Below are 27,173 nucleotides of genomic sequence, written 5' to 3'. Positions count from 1 at the left end.
TCAATGTTAATAAGGTTGCAGTAGAAAGTTCATGGGGTGTTCGTCCAAATCCCCATCAATATAATAAGTTGCAGTAGAAAGATCATAGGTAGCTCGTCAGTACATAGTAAATGCGATTGCAGTAAAAAAGTTCATTGGTTGCTTTGCAGTGACCATCAATATAATTGTACCTCCCCGACGGGGAATCGAACCCCGGCCCTCCCGCGTGACAGGCGGGATACTCACCACTATACTATCGAGGACTGGTAAGGAATGGTAATGTGTTGCTTGTTGCAGTTTCATTGGAATTTAACCTCATGTGAAGCCAGTAATGGACTGCACCTATCTTGTTGTAGCATAATATGTTAGTACAGAGCACCCAAAAGGGTTGAGTGTCGTAATGGGAATAAACTCCTGTCCATTAGGATTGGACTCAGTAATAAAGTATATGCCATATGCGGTGTAGTGAACATATCATTCACTTGTTCAACCACGTAGGATAAATAGACTAATTCTTATACGAGATACACGCGCTCGAACTTGAATAATAGTAATCAGAGTAATACACATATACACGCTGTAGTAATAATGCATTGGCCTTACCGTAGATAATGATATATTAATAATAAGAATACTGGAAAATGAACATAAATGTATAAAAGATCATAGTATGAATATTGTAATACACCTCATACGTGACGAAATTACACATGGAGTATAGGTAGGTCAAGATTTAGGGAAAATAATGTAAGACCGGTTAATATATTAGTAATTCAAACCAATGTCAGTATTGAAATTAACCGAAAATCAATTATATTGCTTGAACAATGCTAACCAATTGAGTTAGTTGATGGCACATCTCTTGTGCATGCATATCAATTATAGACAATATTCTATCAACAGTAGCCCAAATAGTTTTCCTGAAAAGGTCACCCATTTTAGTGTCAACATAACTAAAAAGAGCGTAAAAACACCATAAAAACAAACAAACAAACAAAAACAAAAAGAGCAAGATTATTACTTATTTCCTCATTGATGAGTGTAACGCACTTGCTTATCATGGTAGCCCGAGTTCGCTGCCTCCAATGTGGAACCAGAGGAATTTATTTCTGGTGATTAGAAATTAATTTCTCGATATAATGTGGTTCTGATCCCACAGTAAGCAGTAGGTCCCGTTGATAAATAACTAGTTGATTCTTTGCCACGTAAATAAAGATCCAATCTTTCGAGCCAGCCGTAGGAGAGTTATTAATCAGATCCTTGAAACTTCTGTCATCTCTGATTTGGGTTAGGGCTTTCCTCAGTTCAGATAGGACAAGATTTGGGTGAAATGGAGTAAGGATAGTCCATATTACGTTTAAAACTATTGTTTCTATCATGACTATCAGAAAATTCAAGATTGCTACATCTAAATTAACGAGGTTGTTTACCAATGTTCAGCAATTGCGATCCAAATCATGCCGAGTCAGAATGGGTAGGTTAATTTAGGTTTGATTATGTTAAGTTAAAATGAACACAGTTGTCAGCTTATTCATTTTCAACAAAATTTCAACTTATTTACTGTATATTCATACAATAACCACAATGCCCTCCAAAAATGAATGAAGATTTGTGTAAATTTGCAGGCATTTTGAGTTTGTTAATTCGTATGTCAACGCTGTATGAGTTTTGACTGAGTTCTGACGTGGCAGCACCGAGAGATATATATGACACTCACTGCCATATTAATTCTAAAACTACTATGAGATTCAGGGCCTCTGTAACACGGTTTTTTGGACTTTGCTCCTTGTCAAAGCATCGGATGTAGCTGAAAGTTGACATATGTATATTTTACACACACAAATTTTGTCAGCATCATCAATAACCTAAACTCGATAGTTTTGATTTTTATAGAGTAAAAATTATCTAGCCGACGCCATGGCCAATGATTACGAGCCAAGAGTCGAAAAACATTCATTACGTAAGCAAAGTAAACACCTGTTTACGAAATGTTGCGCCGCCCATCCACCAGACAGAAACCCATTCACCTTGTTCCATCGGCTCTGAAACCCAAAGACTTTATGAATGGCGGAACGATTCATAGATGTGGGTGGGGTATCTGTGCTAGCGTAGTAATACTACTGTAGCAGTAGTGCCGCAACAGTATAGCAGTAATATACATGAATTGAACGTTTAGGCCAACTGCTGGGATCCTTGAGGATCATTTAGCACTTCTTACAACTACTCGAGAAATGAGTTTTTATGGCCAGAAGTTAAATTTTCTAATCCAACAATGCCCATGAGGCTCCACCCACTTTGGCCTCGTTATAATTCAGGATATCCTGAATTATAACGAGGCCAAAGTGGGTGGAGCCTCATGAAGTTATCATTCTGACGATAATTATTGGTGAAGGTTTAAAGTCAAAATATAATACCGGCTATTTTTTTTCAGTAAATAGGTAGATAGCCAACAAATAAAAATTGCATGACATTGGATATAGCAGTTATCAAAACAAGCTTGTCTACTATGTTTTTGAAAATTACTATCTATTCCCTACTTCTTGTCAATCTGATTGTGACCTATAAACCAGACTGTAATTTCTTAGGAAACTTATTTTGGGAGTTAGACTAATAATCGAAGTGTTTTTGTATTTATTAACATATTTTGTTGGTTTGTTCATTATGACAATTATCAGTGGAGAGGTTCAGAATTCATAAAGGTGTGCTGCTTTGCTTGTATTTAAATTTGTTTGTCATTATTGCCAGAGGTATAGCCTTTGTACGTATAGCCAATCATCCATCGAGAAAGAGGGAAGAAATGCTGTCATAAGTTACGTAACGAGTGCGTTCGAAACCTTTTCTCTGAGTAAGTTGGCCTTTCTTCAAAAAGAGTCACTTTTACATTGTAAGTACCAAATTTATTCAACCTACGTAATGCAGAATACAGTCAAAATTTATGTGTAGATATAATGTGTATTCTGAATAAGCGTTATATCTATGAAATGCATAGATAAAAAGTTATTGCGTAAAAACCGTGTTACAGAGGCCCTGAATCTCATAGTAGTTATTCGGTTGTTGTGGAAAGTTCATGGGTAGCTCGTCAATCCCCATTAATATAATACGGTTACAGTAGAAAGTTCATTGGTAGCGTCAATCCCCGCCAATATATATGGTTGCATTAGGAAGTTCATGGGTACCTCATCAATCCCCCATTAATATAATACGGTTTGCAGTAGAAAGTTCATAGGGAGTTCGTCAATCCCCATAAATATAATATGGTTGCGTAGAAAGTCATGGTTAGCTCGTCAATCCCCATAAATATAATATGGTTGCAGTAGAAAGTTCATGGTTAGCTCGTCAATCCCATAAATATAATACGGTTGCAGTAGAAAGTTCATGGGTAGCTCGTCAATCCCCATAAATATAATACGGTTGCAGTAGAAAGTTCATGGTAGCTTATCAATTCCCCATTAAATATAATACGGTTACAGTAGAAAGTTCATGGGTAGCTCGTCAATCCCCATCAATCTAATAAGGTTGCAGTAGAAAGATCATAGGTAGCTCGTCAGTACATAGTAAATGCGATTGCAGTAGAAAGTTTATTAGTAGCTTTGCAGTGCCCATCAATATAATTGTACCTCCCCGACGGGGAATCAAACCCCGGCCTCCCGCGTGACAGGCGGGGATACTCACCACTATACTATCGAGGACAGGTAAGGAATGAAAATGTGTTGCTTGGTTGTATTTCATTGGAATTTAACCTCATGTGAGGCCAGTAATGGACTACACCTATCTTGTTGTAGCATAATATGTTAGTACAGAGCACCCAAAAGAGTTGAGAGTCGTAATGGAAAAAAACTCCTGTCATTAGGATTGGACTCGGTAATAAAGTATATGCCATATGCGGTGTAGTGAACATATCATTCACTTGTTCAACCACGTAGGATAAATAGACTAATCCTTATACGAGATACACGCGCTCGAACTTGAATAATAGTAATCAGAGTAATACACATATACATGGCTGTAGTAATAATGCATTGGCCTTACCGTAGATAACGATATATTAATAATAAGAATACTGAAAATGAACATAAATGTATAAAAGAACATCGTATGAATAGTTGTAATACACCTCATACATGACGAGATTACATATGGAGTATAGGTAGGTCAAGATTTTGGGAAAATAATGTAAGACCAGTTCATATATTGGTAATTCAAACCAATGTCAGTATTGAAATTAACCGAAAATCAGTTATATTGCTTGAACAATGCTAACCAATTGGGTTAGTTGATGGTACATCTCTTGTGCATGCATATCAATTATAGACAATATTCTATCAACAGCAGCCCAAATAGTTTTCCTGAAAAGGTCACCCATTTTAGTGTCAACATAACTAAAAAGAGCGTAAAAACACCATAAAAAACAAACAAACAAAAAGCAAGATTACTTATTGTTCGTCATTGGATGAGTGGACGCATTCGCTTATCATGGTAGCCCGAGTTCGCTGCCTCCAATGTGGAACCAGAGGAATTTATTTCTGGTGATTAGAAATTCATTTCTCGATATAATGTGGTTCTGATCCCACAATAAGCAGTAGGTCCCGTTGCTAAATAACCAGTTAATTCTTTGCCACGTAAATAAAGATCCAATCTTTCGAGCCAGCCCTATAGGAGAGTTATTAATCAGATCCTTGAAACTTCTGTCATCTCTGATTTGGGTTAGGACTTTCCACAGTTCAGATAGGTCAAGTTTTGGGCGAAATGGAGTAAGGATAGTTCATATTACGTTTAAAACTATTGTTTCTATCATGACTGTCAGAAAATTCAAGATTGCTACATGTAAATTAACGAGGTTATTTACCAACGTTCAGCAAGTGCGGTCCAAATCATGCCGAGTCAGAATAGGTAGGTTAATTTAGGTTTGATTACGTTAAGTTAAAATGAACACAGTTGTCAGCATATTCATTTTCAACAAAATTTCAACTTATTTATTGTATATGCATACAATAACCACAATGCCTTTGAAAAATGAATGAAGATTTGTGTAAATTTGAAGGCATTTTGAGTTTGCTAATTCGTATGTCAACGCTGTAGGAGTTTTGACTGAGTTCTGACGTGGCAGCACCGAGAGATATATATGACACTCACTGCCATATTAATTCTAAAACTAGGTTATTCGGTTGTTGTGGAAAGTTCATGGGTAGCGTCAATCCACGCCAATATAATACGGTTGCATTAGGAAGTTCATGGGTAGCTCGTCAATCCCCATCAATGTAATAAAGTTGCAGTAGAAAGTTCATGGGGTGTTCGTCAAATCCCCATCAATATAATAAGTTGCAGTAGAAAGATCATAGGTAGCTCGTCAGTAGATAGTAAATGCGATTGCAGTATAAAGTTCTTCATTGGTAGCTTTGCAGTGCCCATAAATATAATTGTACCTCCCCGACGGGGAATCGAACCCGGCCGGTCCCGCGTGACAGGCGGGGATACTCACCACTATACTATCGAGGACTGGTAAGGAATGGTAATGTGTTGCTTGGTTGCATTTCATTGGAATTTAACCTCATGTGAGGCCAGTAATGGACCACACCTATCTTGTTGTGTGGGGTGTTGCATAATATGGTAATACAAAGCACCCAAAAGGGTTGAGTGTCTTAATGGAAAAAACTCTTGTCATTAGGATTGGACTCATTAATAAAGTATATACCATATGAGATGTGATTTAATGGTATTCATTTGTTCAACCATGTAGGATAAATAGACTAATCCTTATACGAGATACACGTGCTCGAACTTGAATAATAGTGATCAGAGTAATACACATGTATATGGCTGTAGTAATAATGCATTGGCCTTTCCGTAGAAATGATATACTGCCAAGAATGATACTGGAAATGAACATACAACATGTCTAGAAGCACACAGTATGAATAATTGTTATACATCTGACACATTACGAGATTACACATGGAGTATAGGTAGGAGTATAGGTAGGTCAAGATTTTGGGAAAATAATATAAGACCAGTTCACATATTGGTAATTCAGACCAATGTCAGTATTGAAATGAACCAAAAATCAATTATATTGCTTGAACAAAGCTAACCAATTGGGTTAGTTGATGGTACATCTCTTGTGCATGCATATCAATTATAGACAATATTCTATCAACAGCAGCCCAAATAGTTTTCGTAAAAGGCTCACCCATTTTAGTGCCAACATAACTAAAAAGAGCGTAAAAACACCTAAAAACAAACAAACAAACAAAAAGAGCAAGATTACTATTGTCCGTCATTGATGAGTGGACGCACTCGCTTATCATGGTAGCCCGAGTTCGCTGCCGCCAATGTGGAACCAAAGGAATTTATGTCTGGTGATTAGAAATTCATTTCTCGATATAATGTGGTTCTGATCCTACAATAAGCAGTAGGTCCCGTTGCTAAGTAACCAATTGATTCCTAGCCACATAAATAAAAATCTAATCCTTCGGGCCAGCCCTAGGAGAGTTATTTATCAGATCAGCGGTCTGATTGATCTAAGATATACAGATATACATACTCCTTGAAAGTTCTGTCGTCTCTGATTTGGGTTAGGACTTTCAACAGTTCAGATAGGATAAGATTTGGGCGAAATGGAGGAAGGATAGTTCATATTACGGTTAAAACTATCATGACTCTGAAAATTCAAGATACCTACATCTAAATTAACGAGGTTATTTACCATTGTTCAGCAATTGCGATCCAAATCATGCCGAGTCAGAATAGGTAGGTTAATTTAGGTTTGATTATGTTAAGTTAAAATGATCACAGTTGTCAGCATATTCATTTTCAACAAAATTTCAACTTATTTACTGTATATGCATACAATAACCACAATGATGTTTACTGTATATGCATACAATAACCACAATGCCTTCCAAAAATGAATGAAGATTTGTGTAAATTTGAAGGCATTTTGAGTTTATTAATTCGTATGTCAACGCTGTAGGAGTTTTGACTGAGTTCTGACGTGGCAGCATCGAGAGATATATATGACACTCACTGCCATATTAATTCTAAAACTAAGTTATTCGGTTGTTGTGGAAAGTTCATGGGTAGCTCGTCAATCCCCATTAATATAATACGGTTACAGTAGAAAGTTCATTGGTAGCGTCAATCCCCGCCAATATAATACGGTTGCATTAGGAAGTTCATGGGTAGCACGTCAATCCCCATAAATATAATATGACTGCAGTAGAAGGTTCATGGGTAGCTCGGCAATCCCCCATTAATATAATACGGTTGCAGTAGAAAGTTCATTGTTAGCTCGTCAATTCCCTTAAATATAATACGTTGCAGTAGAAAGTTCATAGGGAGTTCGTCAAATCCCCATCAAATATATCGTTGCAGTATAAAGATCATAGGAAGCTCGTCAGTACATAGTAAATGCGATTGCAGTTGAAAGTTCATTGGTAGCTTTGCAGTACCCATCAATATAATTGTACCTCCCCGACGGGGAATCGAACCCCGGCCTCCCGCGTGACAGGCGGGGATACTCACCACTATACTATCGAGGACTGGTAAGGAATGATAATGTGTTGCTTGGTTGCATTTCATTGGAATTTAACCTCATGTGAAGCCAGTAATGGACTACACCTATCTTGTTGTATGGGGTGTTGCATAATATGGTAATACAAAGTAGCACCAAAAAGTGACGTGTTGTAATGGAAAAAAAAACTCCTGTGTGATTAGGGTTGGACTCATTAATAAAGTATATACCATATGAGATGTGATTTAATGGCATTCATTTGTTAACCATGTAGGATAAATAGACTAATCGTTATACGAGATACACGCGCTCGAACTTGAATTATAGTGATCAGAGTAATACACATGTACATGGCTGTAGTAATAATGCATTGGCCTTACCGTAGATAATGATATTGACAAGAATGATACTGGAAATGAACATACAACATGTCTAAAAGCACACAGTATGAATAATTGTTATACACCTCATACATTACGAGATTACACATGGAGTATAGGTAGGTCAAGATTTTGGGAAAATAATATAAGACCAGTTCACATATTGGTAATTCAAACCAATGTTAGTATTGAAATTAACCGAAAATCAATTATATTGCTTGAACAATGCTAACCAATTGAGTTAGTTGATGGCACATCTCTTGTGCATGCATATCAATTATAGACAATATTCTATCAACAGCAGCCCAAATAGTTTTCCTGAAAAGGTCACCCATTTTAGTGTCAACATAACTAAGAAGAGCGTAAAAACACCATAAAAACAAACAAACAAACAAAAAGAGCAAGATTACTTATTGTTCCTCATTGGATGAGTGGACGCACTCGCTTATCATGGTAGCCCGAGTTCGCTGCCGCAAATGTGGAACCAGAGGAATTTATTTCTGGTGATTAGAAATTCATTTCTCTATATAATGTGGTTCTGATCCTACAATAAGCAGTAGGTCCCGTTGTCTAAGTAACCAATTGATTCCTAGCCACGTAAATAAAGATCTAATCCTTCGGGCCAGCCCTAGGAGAGTTATTTATCAGATCAGTGGTCTGATTGAACTAAGATATACTTACTCCTTGAAACTTCTGTCATCTCTAATTTGCGTTAGGACTTTCCACAGTTCAGATAGGACAAGATTTGGGCGAAATGGAGGAAGGATAGTTCATATTACGGTTAAAAACTATCATGACTCTGAAAATTCAAGATACCTACATCTAAATTAACGAGGTTATTTACCATTGTTCAGCAATTGCGATCCAAATCATGCCGAGTCAGAATAGGTAGGTTAATTTAGGTTTGATTATGTTAAGTTAAAATGATCACAGTTGTCAGCATATTCATTTTCAACAAAATTTCAACTTATTTACTGTATATGCATACAATAAACCACAATGATGTTTTTACTGTATATGCATACAATAACCACAATGCCTTCCAAAAATGAATGAAGATTTGTGTAAATTTGAAGGCATTTTGAGTTTGTTAATTCGTATGTCAACGCTGTAGGAGTTTTGACTGAGTTCTGACGTGGCAGCACCGAGAGATATATCTGACACTCACTGCCATATTAATTCTAAAACTAAGTTATTCGGTTGTTGTGGAAAGTTCATGGGTAGCTCGTCAACTTTCGTCAATCACCATTAATATAATAACGGTTGCAGTAGAAAGTTCATGGGTAGCATCCATTCCCCAGTCCCATTAATAATAATATGGTTGCAGTAGAAAGTTCATGAATAGCTCGTCAATCCCCATCAATGTAATAAGGTTGCAGTAGAAAGTTCATGGGGTGTTCGTCAAATCCCCATCAATATAATACGTTGCAGTAGAAAGATCATAGGTAGCTCGTCAGTAGATAGTAAATGCGATTGCAGTAGAAAGTTTATTGGTAGCTTTGCAGTGCCCATCAATATAATTGTACCTCCCCGACGGGGAATCGAACCCGGCCTCCCGCGTGACAGGCGGGATACTCACCACTATACTATCGAGGACTGGTAAGAATGGTAATGTGTTGCTTGTTGCATTTCATTGGAATTTAACCTCATGTGAAGCCAGTAATGGACTGCACCTATCTTGTTGTAGCATAATATGTTAGTACAGAGCACCCAAAAGGGTTGAGTGTCGTAATGGGAATAAACTCCTGTCATTAGGATTGGACTCAGTAATAAAGTATATGCCATATGAGGTGTAGTGAACATATCATTCACTTGTTCAACCACGTAGGATAAATAGACTAATTCTTATACGAGATACACGCGCTCGAACTTGAATAATAGTAATCAGAGTAATACACATATACACGGCTGTAGTAATAATGCATTGGCTTACCGTAGATAATGATATATTAATAATAAGAATACTGAAAATGAACATAAATGTATAAAAGAACGTAGTATGAATAGTTGTAATACACCTCATACGTGACGAGATTACACATGGAGTATAGGTAGGTCAAGATTTTGGGAAAATAATGTAAGACCGGTTGATATATTAGTAATTCAAACCAATGTCAGTATTGAAACTTAACCGAAAATCAATTATATTGCTTGAACAATGCTAACCAATTGAGTTAGTTGATGGCACATCTCTTGTGCATGCATATCAATTATAGACAATATTCTATCAACAGTAGCCCAAATAGTTTTCCTGAAAAGGTCACCCATTTTAGTGTCAACATAACTAAAAAGAGCGTAAAAACACCATAAAAACAAACAAACAAACAAAAAGAGCAAGATTACTTATTTTTCCTCATTGGATGAGTGTACGCACTCGCTTATCATGGTAGCCCGAGTTCGCTGCCTCCAATGTGGAACCAGAGGAATTTATTTCTGGTGATTAGAAATTAATTTCTCGATATAATGTGGTTCTGATCCCACAATAAGCAGTAGGTCCCGTTGCTAAATAACTAGTTGATTCTTTGCCACGTAAATAAAGATCCAATCTTTCGAGCCAGCCGTAGGAGAGTTATTAATCAGATCCTTGAAACTTCTGTCATCTCTGATTTTGGGTTAGGGCTTTCCTCAGTTCAGATTAGGACAAGATTTGGGCGAAATGGAGGAAGGATAGTCCATATTACGTTTTAAAACTATTGTTTCTATCATGACTATCAGAAAATTCAAGATTGCTACATCTAAATTAACGAGGTTGTTTACCAATGTTCAGCAATTGCGATCCAAATCATGCCGAGTCAGAATGGGTAGGTTAATTTAGGTTTGATAGTTAAGTTAAAATGAACACAGTTGTCAGCTTATTCATTTTCAACAAAATTTCAACTTATTTACTGTATATTCATACAATAACCACAATGCCCTCCAAAAATGAATGAAGATTTGTGTAAATTTGCAGGCATTTTGAGTTTGTTAATTCGTATGTCAACGCTGTATGAGTTTTGACTGAGTTCTAACGTGGCAGCACCGAGAGATATATATGACACTCACTGCCATATTAATTCTAAAACTACTATGAGATTCAGGCCTCTGTAACACGGTTTTTTGGACTTTGCTCCTTGTCAAAGCATCGGATGTAGCTGAAAGTTGACATATGTATATTTTACAACCACACACAAATTTTGTCAGCATCATCAATAACCTAAACTCGATAGTTTTGATTTTTATAGAGTAAAAATTATCTAGCCGACGCCATTGCCAATGATTACGAGCCAAGAGTCGAAAAACATTCATTACGTAAGCAAAGTAAACACCTTTTTACGAAATGTTGCGCCGCCCATCCACTAGACAGAAACCCATTCACCTTGTTCCATCGGCTCTGAAACCCAAAGACTTTATGAATGGTGGAACGATACATAGATGTGGGTGGGGTATCTGTGCTAGCGTAGTAATACTACTGTAACAGTAGTGCCGCAACAGTATAGCAGTAATATACATGAATTGAACGTTTAGGCCAACTGCTGGGATCCTTGAGGATCATTTAGCACTTCTTACAACTACTCGAGAAATGAGTTTTTATGGCCAGAAGTTAAATTTTCTAATCCAACAATGCCCATGAGGCTCCACCCACTTTGGCCTCGTTATAATTTAGGATATCCTGAATTATAACGAGGCCAAAGTGGGTGGAGCCTCATGAAGTTATCATTCTGACGATAATTATTGGTGAAGGTTTAAAGTCAAAATATAATACCGGCTATTTTTTTTCAGTAAATAGGTAGATAGCCAATAAATAAAAATTGCATGACATTGGATATAGCAGTTATCAAAACAAGCTTGTCCACTATGTTTTTTGAAAATTACTATCTATTCCCTACTTCTTGTCAATCTGATTGTGACCTATAAACCAGACTGTAATTTCTTAGGAAACTTATTTTGGGAGTTAGACTAATAATCGAAGTGTTTTTGTATTTATTAACATATTTTGTTGGTTTGTTCATTATGACAATTATCAGTGGAGAGGTTCAGAATTCATAAAGGTGTGCTGCTTTGCTTGTATTTAAATTTGTTTGTCATTATTGCCAGAGGTATAGCCTTTGTTACGTATAGCCAATCATCCATCGAGAAAGAGGGAAGAAATGCTGTCATAAGTTACGTAACGAGTGCGTTCGAAACCTTTTCTCTGAGTAAGTTGGCCTTTCTTCAAAAAGAGCACTTTTACATTGTAAGTACCAAATTTATTCAACCTACGTAATGCAGAATACAGTCAAAATTTATGTGTAGATATAATATGTATTCTGAATAAGCGTTATATCTATGAAATGCATAGATAAAAAGTTATTGCGTAAAAACCGTGTTACAGAGGCCCTGAATCTCATAGTAGGTTATTCGGTTGTTGTGGAAAGTTCATGGGTAGCTCGTCAATCCCCATTAATATAATACGGTTACAGTAGAAAGTTCATTGGTAGCGTCAATCCCCGCCAATATAATATGGTTGCATTAGGAAGTTCATGGTACCTCATCAATCCCCCATTAATATAATACGGTTGCAGTAGAAAGTTCATAGGGAGTTCGTCAATCCCCATAAATATAATATGGTTGCGTATAAAGTTCATGGTTAGCTCGTCAATCCCCATAAATATAATATGGTTGCAGTAGAAAGTTCATGGTTAGCTCGTCACTCCCCATAAATATAATACGGTTGCAGTAGAAAGTTCATGGTTAGCTCGTCAATCCCCATAAATATAATACGGTTGCAGTAGAAAGTTCATGGTAGCTTATCAATCCCCCATTAATATAATACGGTTACAGTAGAAAGTTCATGGGTAGCTCGTCAATCCCCATCAATCTAATAAGGTTGCAGTAGAAAGATCATAGGTAGTCGTCAGTACATAGTAAATTCGATTGCAGTAGAAAGTTCATTGGTTGCTTGCAGTGACCATCAATATAATTGTACCTCCCCGACGGGGAATCAAACTCCGGCCTCCCGCGTGACAGGCGGGGATACTCACCACTATACTATCGAGGACAGGTAAGGAATGAAAATGTGTTGCTTGGTTGTATTTCATTGGAATTTAACCTCATGTGAGGCCAGTAATGGACTACACCTATCTTGTTGTAGCATAATATGTTAGTACAGAGCACCCAAAAGGGTTGAGAGTCGTAATGGAAAAAAACTCCTGTCATTAGGATTGGACTCGGTAATAAAGTATATCCATATGCGGTGTAGTGAACATATCATTCACTTGTTCAACCACGTAGGATAAATAGACTAATCCTTATACGAGATACATGCGCTCGAACTTGAATAATAGTAATCAGAGTAATACACATATACATGGCTGTAGTAATAATGCATTGGCCTTACCGTAGATAACGATATATTAATAATAAGAATACTGAAAATGAACATAAATGTATAAAAGAACATCGTATGAATAGTTGTAATACACCTCATACATGACGAGATTACATATGGAGTATAGGTAAGTCAAGATTTGGGAAAATAATGTAAGACCAGTTCATATATTGGTAATTTCAGACCAATGTCCGTATTGAAAATTAACCGAAAACCAATTATATTGCTTGAACAATGCTAACCAATTGGGTTAGTTGATGGTACATCTCTTGTGCATGCATATCAATTATAGACAATATTCTATCAACAGCAGCCCAAATAGTTTTCCTGAAAAGGTCACCCATTTTAGTGTCAACATAACTAAAAGAGCGTAAAAACACCATAAAAAACAAACAAACAAAAAGCAAGATTACTTATTGTTCGTCATTGGATGAGTGGACGCATTCGCTTATCATGGTAGCCCGAGTTCGCTGCCTCCAATGTGGAACCAGAGGAATTTATTTCTGGTGATTAGAAATTAATTTCTCGATATAATGTGGTTCTGATCCCACAATAAGCAGTAGGTCCCGTTGCTAAATAACCAGTTAATTCTTTGCCACGTAAATAAAGATCCAATCTTTCGAGCCAGCCCTATAGGAGAGTTATTAATCAGATCCTTGAAACTTCTGTCCATCCTCCTGATTTTGGTTTAGGACTTTCCACAGTTCAGATAGGTCAAGTTTTGGGCGAAATGGAGTAAGGATAGTTCATATTACGTTTAAAAACTATTGTTCTATCATGACTGTCAGAAAATTCAAGATTGCTACATGTAAATTAACGAGGTTATTTACCAACGTTCAGCAAGTGCGGTCCAAATCATGCCGAGTCAGAATAGGTTAGGTTAATTTAGGTTTGATTACGTTAAGTTAAAATGAACACAGTTGTCAGCATATTCATTTTCAACAAAATTTCAACTTATTTATTGTATATGCATACAATAACCACAATGCCTTTGAAAAATGAATGAAGATTTGTGTAAATTTGAAGGCATTTGAGTTTGCTAATTGCGTATGTCAACGCTGTAGGAGTTTTGACTGAGTTCTGACGTGGCAGCACCGAGAGATATATATGACACTCACTGCCATATTAATTCTAAAACTAGGTTATTTGGTTGTTGTGGAAAGTTCATGGGTAGCGTCAATCCACGCCAATATAATACGGTGCATTAGGAAGTTCATGGGTAGCTCGTCAATCCCCATCAATGTAATAAAGTTGCAGTAGAAAGTTCATGGGGTGTTCGTCGTCAAATCCCATCAATATAATAAGTTGCAGTAGAAAGATCATAGGTAGCTCGTCAGTAGATAGTAAATGCGATTGCAGTATAAAGTTCATTGGTAGCTTTGCAGTGCCCATCAATATAATTGTACCTCCCCGACGGGGAATCGAACCCCGGCCTCCCGCGTGACAGGCGGGGATACTCACCACTATACTATCGAGGACTGGTAAGGAATGGTAATGTGTTGCTTGGTTGCATTTCATTGGAATTTAACCTCATGTGAGGCCAGTAATGGACCACACCTATCTTGTTGTATGGGGTGTTGCATAATATGGTAATACAAAGCACCCAAAAGGGTTGAGTGTCGTAATGGAAAAAACTCTTGTCATTAGGATTGGACTCATTAATAAAGTATATACCATATGAGATGTGATTTAATGGCATTCATTTGTTCAACCATGTAGGATAAATAGACTAATCCTTATACGAGATACACGTGCTCGAACTTGAATAATAGTGATCAGAGTAATACACATGTATATGGCTGTAGTAATAATGCATTGGCCTTTCCGTAGAAATGATATACTGCCAAGAATGATACTGGAAATGAACATACAACATGTCTAGAAGCACACAGTATGAATAATTGTTATACATCTCACACATTACGAGATTACACATGGAGTATAGGTAGGAGTATAGGTAGGTCAAGATTTTGGGAAAATAATATAAGACCAGTTCAACTATTGGTAATTCAGACCAATGTCAGTATTGAAATTAACCAAAAATCAATTATATTGCTTGAACAAAGCTAACCAATTGGGTTAGTTGATGGTACATCTCTTGTGCATGCATATCAATTATAGACAATATTCTATCAACAGCAGCCCAAATAGTTTTCGTAAAAGGCTCACCCATTTTAGTGCCAACAGAACTAAAAAGAGCGTAAAAACACCATAAAAACAAACAAACAAACAAAAAGAGCAAGATTACTTATTGTCCGTCATTGGATGAGTGGACGCACTCGCTTATCATGGTAGCCCGAGTTCGCTGCCGGCAATGTGGAACCAAAGGAATTTATGTCTGGTGATTAGAAATTCATTTCGATATAATGTGGTTCTGATCCTACAATAAGCAGAGGTCCCGTGCTAAGGTAACAATGATTCCCCACTTCTCTACTCTTTCCCCCCCCCCCCCCACCTCCCCCCGCCCCAGCACCCCCCCTTCTCTGCTCTCCTGCACCGCCCCCTCCCCTTTTCAAACCCTCAACCCAACCTTTCCCCCCCGCCTTGCCCTTTTTCCCAACCCATCCCCCCTCACCCACCACAGCCCCCCTTCTCCCCTCCCAACCACCCTACCCCGCTCCTCCCCCTCCCCCTGCCCCCCGCCCCCCCTTCCCCCGCCCCCCCCGCCTCCCCTGCCCCCACCCGTACCCCCCCCGCCTCCTCCCCCCCCCCCCCCTCCCCCCCCACCCCATCCCTACCACCCGTCCCCCCCACTCCGGCCCCTAGCCACATAAATAAAAATCTAATCCTTCGGGCCAGCCCTAGAGAGTTATTTATCAGATCAGTGGTCTGATTGATCTAAGATATACAGATATACATACTCCTTGAAAGTTCTGTCGTCTCTGATTTGGGTTAGGACTTTCAACAGTTCAGATAGGATAAGATTTGGGCGAATGGAGGAAGGATAGTTCATATTACGGTTAAAACTATCATGACTCTGAAAATTCAAGATACCTACATCTAAATTAACGAGGTTATTTACCATTGTTCAGCAATTGCGATCCAAATCATGCCGAGTCAGAATAGGTAGGTTAATTTAGGTTTGATTATGTTAAGTTAAAATGATCACAGTTGTCAGCATATTCATTTTCAACAAAATTTCAACTTATTTACTGTATATTGCATACAATAACCACAATTATGTTTACTGTATATGCATACAATAACCACAATGCCTTCCAAAAACAAAATGAATGAAGATTTGTGTAAATTTGAAGGCATTTTGAGTTTGTTAATTCGTATGTCAACGCTGTAGGAGTTTTGACTGAGTTCTGACGTGGCAGCACCGAGAGATATATATGACACTCACTGCCATATTAATTCTAAAACTAAGTTATTCGGTTGTTGTGGAAAGTTCATGGGTAGCTCGTCAATCCCCATTAATAGGTGGTTACAGTAGAAAGTTCATTGGTAGCGTCAATCCCCGCAATATTTACGGTTGCATTAGGAAGTTCGTGGGTAGCGCGTCAATCCCATAAATATATATGACTGCAGTAGAAAGGTTCAATGGGTAGCTCATCAATCCCCCATTAATATAATAGCGTGTTGCAGTATAAAGTTTCATGGTAGCTCATTAATTCCCCTCCCCATTAATATAATAATATGGTTGCAGTAGAAAGTTCATGAGTAGCTCGTCAATCCCCATCAATGTAATAAGGTTGCAGTAGAAAGTTTCATGGGGGTGTTCGTCAAATCCCCATCAATATAATACCCGTTGCAGTAGAAAGATCATAGGTAGCTCGTCAGTACATAGTAAATGCGATTGCAGTAGAAAGTTCATTGGTAGCTTTGCAGTGCCCATCAATATAATTGTACCTCCCCGACGGGGAATCGAACCCCGGCCTCCCGCGTGACAGGCGGGGATACTCACCACTATACTATCGAGGACTGGTAAGGAATGAAAATGTGTTGCTTGGTTGTATTTCATTGGAATTTAACCTCATGTGAGGCCAGTAATGGACTACACCTATCTTGTTGTAGCATAATATAGTACAGAGCACCCAAAAGGGTTGAGTGTCGTAATGGAAAAACTCCTGTCATTAGGATTGGACTCAATAATAAAGTATATGCCATATGAGGTGTAGTGAACATATCATTCACTTGTTCAACCACGTAGGATAAATAGACTAATCCTTATACGAGATACACGCGCTCGAACTTGAATAATAGTAATCAGAGTAATACACATATACATGGCTGTAGAATAATGCATTGGCCTTACCGTAGATAATGATATATTAATAATAAGAATACTGAAAATGAACATAAATGTATAAAAGAACATAGTATAAATAGTTGTAATACACCTCATACATGACGAGATTACACATGGAGTATAGGTAGGTCAAGATTTTGGGAAAATAACGTAAGACCAGTTCATATATTGGTAATTCAAACCAATGTCAGTATTGGTTTGAATTATTTTGCTTGAACAATGCTAACCAAATGGGTTAGTTGATGGTACATCTCTTGTGCATGCATATCAATTATAGACAATATTCTATCAACAGCAGCCCAAATAGTTTTCCTGAAAAGGTCACCCATTTTAGTGTCAACATAACTAAAAAGAGCGTATAAACACCATAAAAACAAACAAACAAACAAAAAGAGCAAGATTACCTATTTTTCCTCATTGGATGAGTGGATGCACTCGCTTATCATGGTAGCCCGAGTTCGCTGCCTCCAATGTGGAAACAGAGGAATTTATTTCTGGTGATTAGAAATTCATTTCTCGATATAATATGGTTCTGATCCCACAATAAGCAGTAGGTCCCCTTGCTAAGAAAACAATTGATTCCTAGCCACGTAAATAAAGATCCAATCCTTCGGGCCAGCCCTAGGAGAGTTATTTATCAGATCAGTGGTCTGATTGAACTAAGATATACTTACTCCTTGAAAGTTCTGTCGTCTCTGATTTGGGTTAGGACTTTCAACAGTTCAGATAGGACAAGATTTGGGCGAAATGGAGGAAGGATAGTTCATATTACGTTTAAAACTATCTTGACTGTCTGAAAATTGAAGATAGCTACTTTTAAATTAACGAGGTTATTTACCAATGTTCAGCAATTGCGATCCAAATCATGCCGAGGTAGGTTAATTTAGGTTTGATTATGTTAAATTAAAATGATCACAGTTGTCAGCATATTCATTTTCAACAAAATTTCAACTTATTTACTGTATATGCATTCAATAACCACAATGCCTTCGAAAAATGAATGAAGATTTGTGTAAATTTGAATGCATTTTGAGTTTGTTAATTCGTATGTCAACGCTGTAGGAGTTTTGACTGAGTTCTGACGTGGCAGCACCGAGAGATATATATGACACTCACTGCCATATTAATTCTAAAACTAGGTTATTCGGTTGTTGTGGAAAGTTCATGGGTAGCTCGTCAATCCCCATTAATATAATATGGTTGCAGTAGAAAGTTCAGGGTAGCTCGTCAATCCGCATAAATATAATATGGTTGCTGGTTGCAATAGAAAGTTCATGGTTAGCTCGTCAATCCCCATAAATGTAATATGGTTTGCAGTAGAAAGTTTCATGGGTAGCTCGTCGATCCCCATAAATATACATTACAGTTCAGTAGAAAGTCATTGGTAGCGTCAATCCCTCCCAAATATAATTCGGTTGCATTTAGGAAGTTCATGGGTGCTCGTCAAGATAATATTGGTTGCAGTAGAAAGTTCATGGTTAGCTCGTCGATCCCATTAATATAATATGGTTGTGGTTATGCAAATAGAAAGTTTCATGGTTAGCTCGTCAATCCACCTAAATGTGTAATTACGACTGCAGTAGAAGGTTTATGGGTACCTCGTCGATCCCCATTAATATAATTCTGTTGTAGTATAAAGTTCATGGGTAGCTCGTGAGTCCCCATCATGTAATAAGGTTGCAGTAGAAAGTTCATTGGGTGTTCGTCAAATCCCATCAATATAATACGTTGCATTAGAAAGATCATAGGTAGCTCGTCAGTACATAGTAAATGCGATTGCAGTAGAAAGTTCATTGGTAGCTTTGCAGTGCCCATCAATATAATTGTACCTCCCCGACGGGGAATCGAACCCCGGCCTCCCGCGTGACAGGCGGGGATACTCACCACTATACTATCGAGGACTGGAAAGGAAGAAATTGGTCCCCTGGTTCTGTTTCACTCTGAAGCAATGCATTGCAACTCATGTGCCTCGAATATTTTTTTTCTGTTTGAAGTTGTCTGAATCAAGTATCATCAATTAGGAAAAAGGTGGAAAGGTGGAAAGTAAACTGTAATTGTATTTGCGAAGCATTTGTTTTTGCTTCGAAATATCCTTGTGAAAAGTGACATGACTTACAAGAATTTATAGAAGAAAAAGAACTGTCACACCACCTTGCGGCATCCCGTGATGATATGCGGTATTGCATCACGGCTCGAGATTTTCCTATGATCATCTGATGCTTATGCAGCTGTGCTTTAATTTCCCCTTATTTAAAAAAAATTCCTTATGCCACGTTGCCTTTATTTTCAAATAAGTATAGATGGACTATAATTTATAAAATCCCGAGGGACAAGGAAGTAATTCATCTTTATTTAGCAGGTTCTTGTATAGATTATTACATTTAGGACAAATGGAGTTTAAGTTTGTTATGTTTATTTTATTATATATATATATATAATATATATATATATATATATATATATATATAATATATATATATATATATATATATATATTATATATATATATATATATATATTATAATATATATATATATATGTGTGTGTGTATATATATATAATGAAGTTTTATGTTTATTTTTGTTATATATATATATATATATATATATATATTATATAGATATATATACATATACATATACATATATATATATATATATATATATATATATTATATATATGTATGTATAGTATGTATGTATGTATGTATGTAGTATGTATGATGTAGTATGTATGTATGTAGTATATATATATATATATATATATATATATATATATATATATATATATATATATATTTTATAGAGTCAGAATTTTGTGCAAATTTATGAATTTTTGTCTTCATTTTATGCCTAAATCATTTGTATGAATTAATGAATGGTTAATGAAAAATTATTGGAAAGTGCTACTCTAGTTCAAATTATTTAATTTTAATGGCGATGACCAGTTTGAGTGAACAATGTAGGCGGGTCAAGTTTTGGCTAATTGAAGCGAGAAAAGTTCATATTCCATTACATTCTAACAAGTGTTACTATCATAATTATCTAAAAAGTTAAGTACGTCTAAATGAAACGTTAGCAATTGCGACCCAAGTCTTGCAAACTGTAAATGATTTATATTTGGTAAAATATATTTTCATACAATCAACTTACCTGTCAGATATATACATAGCTAAGACTCCGTCGTCCCTATGTATATATCTGCCAGGTAAGTATGTATGAAACTTTATTGTAACATAACAATATCATATTAAAATGAAGGCAGTTATTAACATTGACGTCTTATGGTGTCCGATACAGAATTTCTTTACATAGTTCCATGTTTGGCTGTTCCGAGAATGATAGAGCATCTGCACTGCCTTATTAATCCTGAAACAAGGTTTTCATGGATGTTAAAACACCATTTCATACAATTTTATACGTTTGTAGTATAGTTCATAAGTAGCTCGTCAGTCCCATTCAATATAATTGTATCTCCCCGACGGGGAATCGAACCCCGGCCTCCCGCGTGACAGGCGGGGATACTCACCACTATACTATCGAGGATTGATAGAGAAGTTAATATTGTGCTCTCTTGTTTTCTATTTAGATGCCAATGCATTGTATCCTAACTTGCGCCAGCTGTTTTTGTTACATCTAAAGCTGCCTCAAGCAAGTATAGGAAAGTAATGCAAGTCTTAATATTATATGTACAGAATATCAAAGTATGTATCTGTTGTTAAAAAGCAGTCATTATATAATGTATGGAAGGTGTGTACTCTAGTAAGGACCTCATTCAAAAAAAAGGAGAGAGTTTTGGCGGAATAAACAATTAAATAATAACTTTGGGAAGAGACTTTCCAATCTATGAACAGAAATAGGTTGGCTGTCTCCATGGAGCATTACCATTCGTGGAGTGCTGTTAGTTTGGACTTTACACGTGGATCTCATGACATGGCTTTTGCTTATAAAGTTCTCACGACCTTTGAGCTCTCTATTGGGTGGAAATATCAAATGCGGGCTGAATTACCGCAAGATCTTCGGCTTCCAAAAATGAACTGATTACGATTTTAAGTATTGTCTGTGGTCTCGACAAGAGATATTTTTCTAACTTGAAATGAGGACCAAGGACCTTATTCCATATAGCACCTTGATGAGGACATTCCTTTACAAGCTTAGAGCCAATCACAGACAATTTATATCATCATTTCGAGAGACTTGGAAGTAAATGTGTAATTCAACAGGTAAGCATTTGTTTATGGCTCAAACATTTCCTGTGAAAAGTGATGTCATCCAGATAAATTTAAAGTATCAAAACAGTTGTCCCAGCGCTACACCTTGCACCATTCCGTTCTAGCTTGTGGTGATATCATATGGTATTGCGTCACGGCTCGTATTTTTCTGAAAGTCATCTGACGCTTATACCGCTGCCTCAGTTGTAGGTGATTTGAAAAAATTCCTTGGCCACAAAGCCTTTAATTTCAAGGACACGTATGGACGGACTGTAATTTATAAATGCCAGAGGGATAAAAAAAGATAATCTGTCGCTGGTTCTCGTATAGATGGTTGTGGATAGGACAAGTGGAATTTATAAAAATATTTGTTTATTTAATTTCAAATCTTTAAGCTGCGATAGTATTTATAGTGTGTAAATTGGATAAATATTTCATGGTGTATTTTTTGTTGAGTATTTATCATTTTTAATTCCAATCATTTGTATGAATGGAGTCAGTGTTTTAGAAAAATATTTATCAAGTGGGGTTTTCTACCTTACTTCAGTTGGATCAGGTTAAAGTCGAATAGTTACCAACATCTGTCATTTTTAGTAAAATTGTGACCTATTACGATGCAAGTATTGTTGAATATTTGTCAAAATTTAAACGTGTCAGAACTTCTTCGTGTAAGGCGGCAATGCAGAGGCTGATCTGTAGCATTTTTTTCCTAACTTACGCCGTGGGTGCTCTGAGTAAGATATCCCGTTGGGGCTTGTGACGTCAGTGCACCTCACGTGTTGCAATGTAGGCAGTAATGAAAAGTGTTTGCAGCGTCCCTTGGGACCCTAGCTTCCCCCAATTTTGAGGTTCCTTTCTTCAGTTTTGCTATCCAACCTCTCTAAATATTACTTCTTAGTGAGACTATGGGGTTTTCTTCCAGACTCTTAGAATCTTGTGCGTTATTTCCCATATATTTTCTGGGTCTCTTGAAGAGCAGAATGACCGAAAGTTGCAGTGCTTAGTCTGGCTGCCTAAATTCATAAAATTAATCAGTCTAAGAAAGATCAAATAATCACTGCCATCCTTTTCAGCCTGAACCTAAAATTTAAAAGATATTTTGAAGGCTCCCACGACATATATACTACTCATGCTCTTTCTGACATTGATTTATGAAAAAGGAGTAGTACCATCGGTGCACCTCACGCGGCCTACTGTAAGCATTTCACGGGATGCATTTTGCATCGTTCCTTTGACCTCTGTTTGCAACATTTTTCATTCCTTTTACTATACCTCCGTTCACAGTCTCTCTTCCATTTTACTGTCCACCCTCTTCTAACAATTGTTTCGCAGTGCAACTGCGAGGTCTTCCTCCTGCTACACCTTTCAAACCTTTCAACTCTCAATTTCCTTTTCAGCGCTGAGTGACCTCACAGGTCCCAGCGCTTGGCCTTTGGCCCAAATTCTGTTCTCTATTCCTGTTGTCGTTAAAATGTTGCGACGCCAGTTTTAGTGACCATCAATGAATTAATTTGGAAGGAAGTGTATAAGTAGCCCGTCAGCCCCCTACAAAATAGTTGCGTCTCCCCGACGGGGAATCGAACCCCGGCCTCCCGCGTGACAGGCGGGGATACTCACCACTATACTATCGAGGACTGGGGAAAGTGAAGATGCTTTGCTTACTTCTCGTTCATTTAGATGCCCAGTGCAATTGCATCCCCACGTGAGTTACCTGCTTGTTATAATTAAAAGTTGACTGGGTAGTATGCAGACCGAGTGGGTCACGACCTACTTGAAAAAGGGGAGGGGGTGGAGGCCGGTCCTCGACTTGGCAACATACAACAGGTAAGGGTTAACTTGGGCCAAACAACGTGACCCGTCCGTTTATTTTGGCTCCGGTTTGCATCATAGTCTTATGCTTGCTTCAGGCAACTTTCAAATGTAACAAGCGAGTAACTGGCTGGCATACAAATGAACCACTACTTTGCAATATAGTTCCGAACACATCAGTCCTCGATAGTATAGTGGTGAGTATCCCCGCCTGTCACGCGGGAGGCCGGGGTTCGATTCCCCGTCGGGGAGATGCAAATATTTTGTAGGGGGCTGACGAGCTGCTTATTAACACATCTGAAGGTTGAGTTTCATGATTCAAACGAGCAAAGTAATTTACAAAATTTGAGCAAAATTGGTTTGTATGACTCCATCGAGCAGTACCGCTCATGATGTGCTCTTATGTGAGTCATATAATTTGACTTTATTTCGCTGGCTAAAAAGAAAAAATAAATAAAATAAATAAATAAAAAAAAGTTGCTTCTCGGTACGTACATACATGCGGGTAAATTTTCTAATAACCTTTTAGCCGAAAATAAGTGGAAATTGCACTTGAAATACTTCTAGTTCCTTTGGCTTTTTAAAAATGAACGATTTTTGTTAAGGTATTGCAGGTGTACTTGACACGACAGATTTCAAGTCTTGGAATATGGGTATATGCCTTTTCGAGCTGACTGCCCAGCTTGTTAAAATGCTCATCAAAGACATTATAATATGATCCCTTCGGAAAACGAAGGCAATGCAGTGTTATTGAACAGGCGAAACATTTATTGGTGGTTCGAATATTCCCTGTGAAATGTGACGTGACCGAGAATAACTTAGAGAAGAAAAACGACTATCCCAGCGCATCTCCTTGCAGCACCCTGTTCTGGCTTGTGGTGATGTCATACGGTATTGCTTCACGGCTCGCAGTTTTCTTATGATCATCGGACGCTTACTTAGGGCCGCGTCAGTTTCCGGTTATTCATGAAATTCCTTGGCCACAAGTTGTTATTTCAAGGATACGTATAGACGGACTATATTGACAAAGGCTAAACGTATACGAAAATAAATCGTCTCTGGTTCTCGCTGGTTCGCGGATAGATTGTTTCGTACGTTTCTGGAGATATTCAATTTTATGCCTGAAAGCTGCGATATTATTTATAAAGCTTGTAAAAATTGAGTGAATGTGTCGTGAACATTTTTATTCATAATTTTTTCTCTTATTTATTCCAATTTATTTGAATTAATTTAGACATTTTTCTTTATAAATATCAAGTTTTTAACGGCGATGTACCTTATTAATAAATCATTCCATAGGTACACTAATCTTCAAATCAGATTCTTTGAAATGTGTACAGACTCCCTGACGTTGGCTGTTTTTTTTTTTTCCATACCGTTATCTTCGATATTTTATCGATTACGTGAACATGAAGTGATAAATTCTCAGAACTATTGTGATTTTCCAACCTCAAGATAAACAACCCTATTTTTGCGGGTGATTTTGAGTACGGTTACAAACTACATTTTTTCTATTCTTTTTTACCAAAAAATCATTCAAACGAATTTATTTTCCGCATCATACTCACTGATATTATCAGTTGATATACACCAGAGGAAACGAAGAATTTACGGTTTTATGTCTCGGAAACTTATTCTCAAAGTATGAAGTACAATAAATCCCCAAATTCCAAGGGTGGAGTCTGGAGTCTAGTCCTTGCAATGTCGTATAATTCACTGAGAGCTTCGAGGCAGAAATGTCTTCCTCTTCAGTAAGACGTGATGTCTCGAAACTTTTTATATATATATTTTTTTATTTATTTATTTTTTTCACTTTCGACCCTCTCCTAATAATTGATTCATAGTCCTCCTGTTACAAACATATTACTTTAAATTTGTGCTTCAGCGCTGAATGAAGGTTCATAGGTCTCAGCGTTTGGCCTTTGGCCTAAATTCTATATTCAATTCTCTATTCCATTCTAAATTATATTGGGGTACCACAGTAGTCAGAGCTAGACTGGGATTACATTTCGGTGATTATCAGTAGCTGAGATTCATTGTCGTTCTTCCTAGATAACTCTCTTTCAGATACCCTGTAAAACAGAAAATTCTGATTATACAACTAATCGAGAGAAGATTTGCTTTGGAAGGTGAGATATGCAAGCAGCCTGCGAGGTTATATTTGATTTTGATTTACGAAGTTTAAAGTGCTAAATCTTTAGTTTTCAAATTTTTTTCATGACCTCTGATAATTATAGTTCTGTAAAATTGAATGTGATAGTAGCTTTTCTGTGATCGTGTTCAACATCAACATGACCACTTTAATAGTCTTTATATATATATATATATATATATCTATATAATATATATATATATATATATATATATATATATATATATGAATTAGTCGCAAACTTTTTTCTCTTGTAAATCGGCTCATTCGTAGACTGATGTCACATCATAAGATACAGTATTGTCCATTTGAACACAGTAAGATTTTTAGATCTGGACAAAACCGTACTCTTAGTGATTCTAGTTACATCTCCAAACTCTTTGTTCATTAATGTTGTTATTGTTGACGGAAAATCGCATATGAAAACAGAATCTTCGTGGTCTTTGCTCCAGACCACAAAAAAAAAAAAAAAAAAAAAAAAAAAAAAAAAATAAAATAAAATAAATAAATAAATAAATAAATAAATAATATATTAAACTTTGAAAATGCCTCAAGGTCTTCTTGTAAAATTACTAAAAATCAATTCAGCTGGCGAAAATATTCCTCAATAAGTACCGTTATTGAAAGTACAATAATAAAAAATGAAGTAACAAGACGAGGGACCTTATCATTCCTTGTTTATCGGATGAGAAATATAACTGCGTTTGGAACACTTTTTTGCCAGAAATGAAGGAAAATTAGAACTAAACCCGTAGTATTCCGTAGAGGGGTAGTACCGTCAGTGCACCTCATGCGGTGCACTTTAGGTATTTTTAAGGATCTTTGCAACGTCTCTTCGACCCCTAGCTGCAACTCCCTTCATCCCTTTTACTGTACCTCCGTTCATGTTCTCTTTCTTCCTTTTGACTTTCCACCCTCTCATAGAGCGCCTCAGTAGCGTGGTTGGTATGGTGGTGGCGTCCCACCTCGGTGGTCGCGAATTCGATTCTCGGCCATTCCATTGAGGAGTGAGAGATGTGTATTTCTGGTGTTAGAAGTTCGCTCTCGACGTGGTTCGGAAGTCACATAAAGCCGTTGGTCCCGTTGAAACCTTTCTATCATTTATCCTTTCGGCGCTGAATGACCTCATAGGTCCTAGTACTTGGCCTTTGGCCTAAATTATAAATTCCATTCCAAAACCGCAGTAAGACTAATGAAACAACACTGAGCTAAGGTGAAACATAAAACTGCTCTCAATCTGACTTGTCTATCGAATACCCTAGTCGCAAAATCAAACATATGCTCAGCGTAATGATTCAAGTAGATGCATGTCCAGTTTTGTGTTAATAACTGGACTGGACGTTATCTGTAGCTGAACGAATGGAAAATTGTTGTAAAATGTTTGTTTTGAATACTTCGTATGAGACTTTTTTTAGTACAACGTTTTAACCAAGCTAACATTACCACTATGAGATGGTTATGGATAGCTCCTCTTAGTGAAAAGCCCAACTAGGTTTGAGCAGCACTGCTTCCGTAAAAGAGTAGCAATATT

The 27,173-nt window shown here is 37.1% G+C and overlaps 1 protein-coding gene and 7 non-coding genes across 9 annotated transcripts in view; 1 reads left to right on the top strand and 7 right to left on the bottom strand.

The window, feature by feature from the left end:
• The window catches only part of LOC135222697 (mucin-2-like), a 140,945-nt gene that overhangs the window by 24,758 nt on the left and 89,014 nt on the right, over window positions 1–27,173 (bottom strand). The gene's annotated exons all lie outside the window — the stretch shown is intronic.
• On the bottom strand, window positions 7,446–7,517 carry Trnad-guc (transfer RNA aspartic acid (anticodon GUC)). Its single transcript has one exon. It is a non-coding gene; the product is annotated as a tRNA-Asp (tRNA).
• On the bottom strand, window positions 14,623–14,694 carry Trnad-guc (transfer RNA aspartic acid (anticodon GUC)). The gene has a single exon. It is a non-coding gene; the product is annotated as a tRNA-Asp (tRNA).
• Window positions 17,072–17,143, bottom strand: Trnad-guc (transfer RNA aspartic acid (anticodon GUC)). The gene has a single exon. It is a non-coding gene; the product is annotated as a tRNA-Asp (tRNA).
• On the bottom strand, window positions 19,301–19,372 carry Trnad-guc (transfer RNA aspartic acid (anticodon GUC)). Its single transcript has one exon. It is a non-coding gene; the product is annotated as a tRNA-Asp (tRNA).
• Trnad-guc (transfer RNA aspartic acid (anticodon GUC)) lies at window positions 20,945–21,016 on the bottom strand. Its single transcript has one exon. It is a non-coding gene; the product is annotated as a tRNA-Asp (tRNA).
• Trnad-guc (transfer RNA aspartic acid (anticodon GUC)) lies at window positions 23,244–23,315 on the bottom strand. The gene has a single exon. It is a non-coding gene; the product is annotated as a tRNA-Asp (tRNA).
• Window positions 23,671–23,742, top strand: Trnad-guc (transfer RNA aspartic acid (anticodon GUC)). Its single transcript has one exon. It is a non-coding gene; the product is annotated as a tRNA-Asp (tRNA).

This window comes from Macrobrachium nipponense, chromosome 8 (assembly GCF_015104395.2).
Source record: "Macrobrachium nipponense isolate FS-2020 chromosome 8, ASM1510439v2, whole genome shotgun sequence".
Lineage (NCBI taxonomy): Eukaryota > Metazoa > Arthropoda > Malacostraca > Decapoda > Palaemonidae > Macrobrachium > Macrobrachium nipponense.
This window is presented reverse-complemented; position numbering and strand designations above follow the sequence as displayed.